Consider the following 5,717-nt stretch of genomic DNA (forward strand, 5'->3'; position numbering starts at 1 on the left):
ACGATCGTAATCAAACTTTGTAATTAAAACTAATGAGGGCAACAGACACTTCTCAAATAAGAGATGTGTCAATTACAGCTCTCCCCTACTTTAAGGCAGGGGTCTCCAATCCCTGGGCCATAAATAGATAACAGTCTATGTTATCTATGTGCCTGTTAAGAACCAGGCACACAGCAGGAGGTGAGCGGCAAGTGAGCAAAGCTTCATCTGTATTTACAACCACTCCCCATGGCTCACATTACTATCTGAGCTCCGCCTCCTGTCAGATCAGTAGCAGCATTAGATTCTCATAGAGAATAAACCGTGTTGTGAACCGTGCATACGAGGGATCTAGGTTGTCTGCTCTTTATGAGAATCTAACTAATGCCTGATGATCTGTCACTGCCTCCCATCACCCCCAGAAAGACTGTCTAGTTGCAGGAAAACAAGCTGTCGGCTCCCACTGATTCTACGTTATGGTGAGTCGTATAATTATTTCATTATATATTACAATGTAATATAATAGAAATGAAGTGCACAATAAATATAATGTGTGTGAATCATCCCAAAGACCATCCCCCCACCCATCCGTGGAAAAATTGTCTTTCACAAAACTGGTCCCTGGTTTCCAAAAAGGTTGGAGACTGCTGCTCTAAGGTATTCACAAGGAGACAGAGGTTTTTAAATTTTTTACTCCTCCTCTTCCTCTTCTTCCTTTTCTTCCTCCTCATTTTTTTTTGTTGTCCTCTTCCACCTTTTTCCAGGCAACTTTAGTGGAACCCTTTGGGCCATCAAACTTTCCTTTAGACTTACAGTCAGCAACGTCCTTCTCACACTTCTTCAGCTGTGACACCTTAGTGATGTAAGGCTGCTTTTTACTGTCTTTTACTGTCATTTAAGTTATTCCACATCTCACCCAGCTTTTTGACACGTCTCCAATAGAGATGTCAGGGTTTGTGGATTTGATCTTGTGGCAGAATTCTGAACAGAACAGAAAGAATCCAGATGGTGGCCTTTTGGGGGCATTAGGGTTCTTCTTGCCTTCCTTAACTGGTTCGTAATTCTTCATTTCCCAATCATAGTGTACTTTTTCTGCCTTTGCCATTTCGTCAAATTTAGACTTCTCTTTCCCAGACATTGTCTTCTACCTCTCAGAGCAATTCTTGGAAAATTCTGTAAAATGAATAGGGAACTCTAGACTTTTCTTTTTATGTTCTTCTCTGCCCATCTGCACAAAGAAGGCATAGGTAGACATCTTGCCCTTAGCTTTCTTCGAGTCAACTTTGTCCATCCTGACTGTATTGTTCCAATATATTTTATTTAGCTTAAAATATCAAAAAAGTCATTTCGACATGTAATCAATATGAAAATTATTGAGATATTTTACATTTTTTTCCTATGCTAAGTCTTTGCAATCTGATGTGTACTTTACACTTCAATTCAAACTAGCCAAAATTTGAGAGCTTAATCGCAAGGTGTGGCTAATATGCCACTGGGCATAGCTGTACCCGCAGATGACTCCCCTTCCCCGGGTCAGCCTGCGATGTTTCCCCTTAGTCCTCATGCATACTGAGCATCACATGGACTGCTTGGGAGAGGTGGAGATAGTGGGGCAGATTCAGAACCCAGGTCTCCATTCACATTGGGCAGCATAGTTCTAGAATATGCTTCTGTGCTATTGTTTCCCATACAGTTGAAAGAGATGTCCACATTTATTTCTACTGCAGCCATTGGTACCATAATGAGGAAAGGCCAGCTGTTGAAATCTCTGAAAAGTTTTAATAGATTCAGTAAGCAAGATCTATCCAAGTGCTTCAATTCTCTCCAAACCTCTGCTCACTGCAGCTGCAGTTGCTAGATTAAGCTCAGCTTTGATACAACGTGACTGGGTTCATGCTGCTGCTCTGATTGCTGCCATCATTATACAACCTTGTCCAGGCTCACTGTGGCCAGACACAGGAAGAACTCTTTTCCCTTTCATGTCAAGTACAGCCAAGTGTGCTCAAGCCAAAACTGACTTGACATCTCAGTCCCACAGTTTTTGTCAGATTCACTCACATGTATTCCTTCTGTTTTTCTTACTCTGGGGAACTCTAACGATCAGGAAGCATCCTTCTAGGCCAAGTACCTATAAATGCTAATACCTAGAATAATATATATATGAATTTTAAAATTTATTTTTATGAGACAGGGTCTCACTATTGCCCAGGCTAGAATGCAGTGGTGTGATTATAGTCCACTGCAGCCTCAAATTCCTGTACTCCAGCAATCCTCCCTCTCACCTCAGTGTCCTGAGTAGCAGGGACCACAGGTGCACACCACCATATCTGGCTAATTTTTTAATTTTTTGTAGAGATGGGTTCTATGTTGCCCAGACTGTTTTTGAACTCCTGGACTCAAGCAGTCCTTCTGCCTTGGCCTCTCAAAGTGTTGGGAATACAGGTGTGAGCCACCCAACCACGCCCGGCGGAATACTTTTTTTTGTTTGTTTGTTTGTTTTTTGGAGATGAAATCTTGCTCTTGTCACCCAGGCTGGAGTGCAATGACAAGATCTTGGCTCACTGCAACCTCTGTCTAAGTGATTTAAGGGTTTAAGTGATTCTCCTGCCTCAGCCTCCCAAGTAGCTGGGTTTACAAGTGCATGCCACCACGCCTGGCTAATTTTTGTATTTTTAGTAGAGACAGGGTTTTACCATGTTGGCCAGGCTGGTCTCGAACTCCTGACCTCAGGCAATCCATCTGCCTTGGCCTCCCAAAGTGCTGGGATTACAAGCGTGCACCACCGCACTCGGCCCCAAATAATATTTTTTAAATAAGGTTTTAACAGACAGGACGAATAAATTTGTGGACAATTAATAAACCAAGCTTTAGTGTCATGAGAATAGCATAAGTCTTCTTAAATTTTCATATGTAGTAAACCACAAAGATTATACTGTGGATTCTGATAATTTCCAGCTCATCTTTAATAGGGAGTGACTGATAGTAGATCTAACCTAAGATGATGATGTTGATTTTTCAAACTGTGTTGCATGGACCTAATGCATCTGCTGAGCCTGCTGCTGGGAGCCCTGGGGCAGAGGAGAGAGGCAGGTGTGGATAAAGGGTGGCAGGCAGCAGGGCATTGGCTTCTCATTCTCCTCTTCCCAAATCCCCGTCATTGTCTTCCACTGTTTTTCTTTCAATGATTCTGGGCAAGATCTGGTATGAATGAATGGTTTCTGTGCCCAATTTTTAAAAGCTCACCTACTTAAGGGAATTGTCTCTGTTTTGATTCAGTCTGCATATTTCTTGTGCTCCCCATATTACATTTTTATCCTGCCATCTGTGCTGAGATGTCCACGTTTTCCTTAGAGCCTTTACTACTAAGTACTGTCTTTGCTTGTGCAACTGTTCAAAGAAAAATCTTTCGGTACCACATATTTTAAGCTCATTTTTATTGTGTGCGTGCATGCGTGTGTGTGTGTGTGTGTGTGTGTGTTTTGGCTTTCTGTTTATTTAAGTAATATTCTTACTGTGGGGGAAGAAACTAAATAGAAAAAAGGACATAAAAGTCATCCATAATTGCATCACACAGAGATAAAAATGTTAACATTTTGATAAATTCCTCCTGAAATTTAGTTCATGTATATTTTAAACTAAATTTGAACCATCTTTTATGTGGTTATCATTATTGTGATCTTGTGTCTATTTCATTAAAGCATAATCATTATTAACTTTAAAATTCTTTTTAAAAAAATTTTTAAATTATACTTTAAATTCTGGGGTACATATGCAGAACGTGCAGGTTTGTTACCTAGGTATACATGTGCCACAGTGGTTTGCTGCACCCATCAGCCCATCATCTACATTAGGTATTTCTCCTAATGGTATCCCTCCCCTACCCCACCCCCAACCCCTGACAGGCCCCAGTGTGTGATGTTCCCCTCCTTGTGTCCATGTGTTCTCATTGTTCAACTCTCACTTATGAGTGAGAACCTGCAGTGTTTTTTTTTCTGTTCTAGTGTTAGTTTGCTGAGAATGATGGTTTCCAGCTTCATTCATGTCCCTGCAAAGGGCATGAACTCATCCTTTATATGGCTGCATAGTATTCCATGGTGTATATGGGCCACATTTTGTTTATCTTGTCTAACATTGATGGGCATTTGGGTTGGTTCCAAGTCTTTGCTATTGTGAACAGTGCCACAATAAGCATACGTGTGTGTGTCTTTATAGTAAAATGATTTATCATCCTATGGGTACATACCCAGTAATGGGATTGCTGGGTCAAATGATATTTCTAGTTTTAGGTCCTTGAGGAATCACCACACTGTCTTCTACAATGGTTGAACTAATTTACACTCCACCAACAGTGTAAAAGCGTTCCTATTTCTCCACATCCTCTCCAGCATCTGTTGTTTCCTGACTTTTTGATGGTCACCATTCTAACTGGTGTGAGATGATATCTCACTGTGGTTTTGATTTGGATTTCTCTAATGACCAATGATGATGAGCCTTTTTTCATATGTTTATTTGCTGCATAAACGTCTTATTTTGAGAAGTATCTGTTCACATTCTTTGCCCACCTTTTGATGGGTTTGTTTGCCGAGACCAGCTCAGTAGCGGAGACCCTAACCCCGTGGCACTAGAGGAATTAAAGACACACACACAGAAATATAGAGGTGTGAAGTGGGAAATCAGGGGTCTCGCAGCCTTCAGAGCTGAGAGTCCCAAACAGAGATTTTACCCACATATTTATTAACAGCAAGTCAGTCATTAGCATTGTTTCTGTAGATATTAAATTAACTAAAAATATCCCTTATGGGAAACGAAGGGATGGGCCGAATTAAAGGAATAGGTTGGGCTAGTTAACCGCAGCAGGAGCATGTCCTTAAGGCACAGATCGCTCATGTTATTGTTTGTGACTTAAGAAGGCCTTTAAGTGGTTTTCTGCCCTGGGTGGGCCAGGTGTTCCTTGCCCTCATTCCCATAAACCCACAACCTTCCAGCATAGGCGTTATGGCCATGATGAACATGTCACAGTGCTGCAGAGATTTTGTTTATGGCCAGTTTTAGGGCCAGTTTATGGCCAGATTTTGGGGGGCTTGTTCCCAACAGTTGTTTGTTTTTTTTCTTGTAAATTTGTTTAAGTTCTTTGTAGATTCTGGATATTAGCCCTTTGTCAGATGGATAGATTGCAAAAATTTTCTCCCATTCTGTAGGTTACCTGTTCACTCTGATGATAGTTTCTTTTGCTGTGCAGAATGTCTTTAGTTTAGTTAGATCCCATTTGTCAATTTTGGCTTCTGTTGCCATTGCTTTTGGTGTTTCAGTAATAAGGTCTTTGCCCATGTCTATGTCCTGAATGGTATTGCCTAAGTTTTCTTCTAGGATTTTTATGGTTTTTGGTCTACATTTAAGTCTTTAATCCATCTTGAGTTAATATTTGTATAAGATGTAAGGAAAGGATCCAGTTTCAGCTTTCTGCATATGGCTAGCCCGTTTCCCCAACACTGTTTATTAAATAGGGAATCATTTCCCTATTGCTTGTTTTTGTCAGGTTTTCCAAAGATCAAATGGTTGTAGATATGTGATGTTATTTCTGAGGCCTCTGTTCTGTTCCATTGATCTATATATCTGTTTGGTACCAATATCATGCTCTTTTAGTTACTGTAGAATTGTAGTATAGTTTGAAGTCAGGTAGCGTGATGCCTGCAGCTTTGTTTTTTGCTTAGGATTGTCTTGACTATGCAGGCTCTTTT

General features: G+C 40.7%; 1 pseudogene; it reads right to left on the reverse strand.

The window, feature by feature from the left end:
* Nucleotides 1–669: 669 nt before the first annotated feature.
* LOC112623354 lies at nucleotides 670–1,270 on the reverse strand (annotated as a pseudogene).
* Nucleotides 1,271–5,717: the final 4,447 nt, after the last annotated feature.

Source organism: Theropithecus gelada, chromosome 4, assembly GCF_003255815.1.
Source record: "Theropithecus gelada isolate Dixy chromosome 4, Tgel_1.0, whole genome shotgun sequence".
Classification (NCBI taxonomy): domain Eukaryota; kingdom Metazoa; phylum Chordata; class Mammalia; order Primates; family Cercopithecidae; genus Theropithecus; species Theropithecus gelada.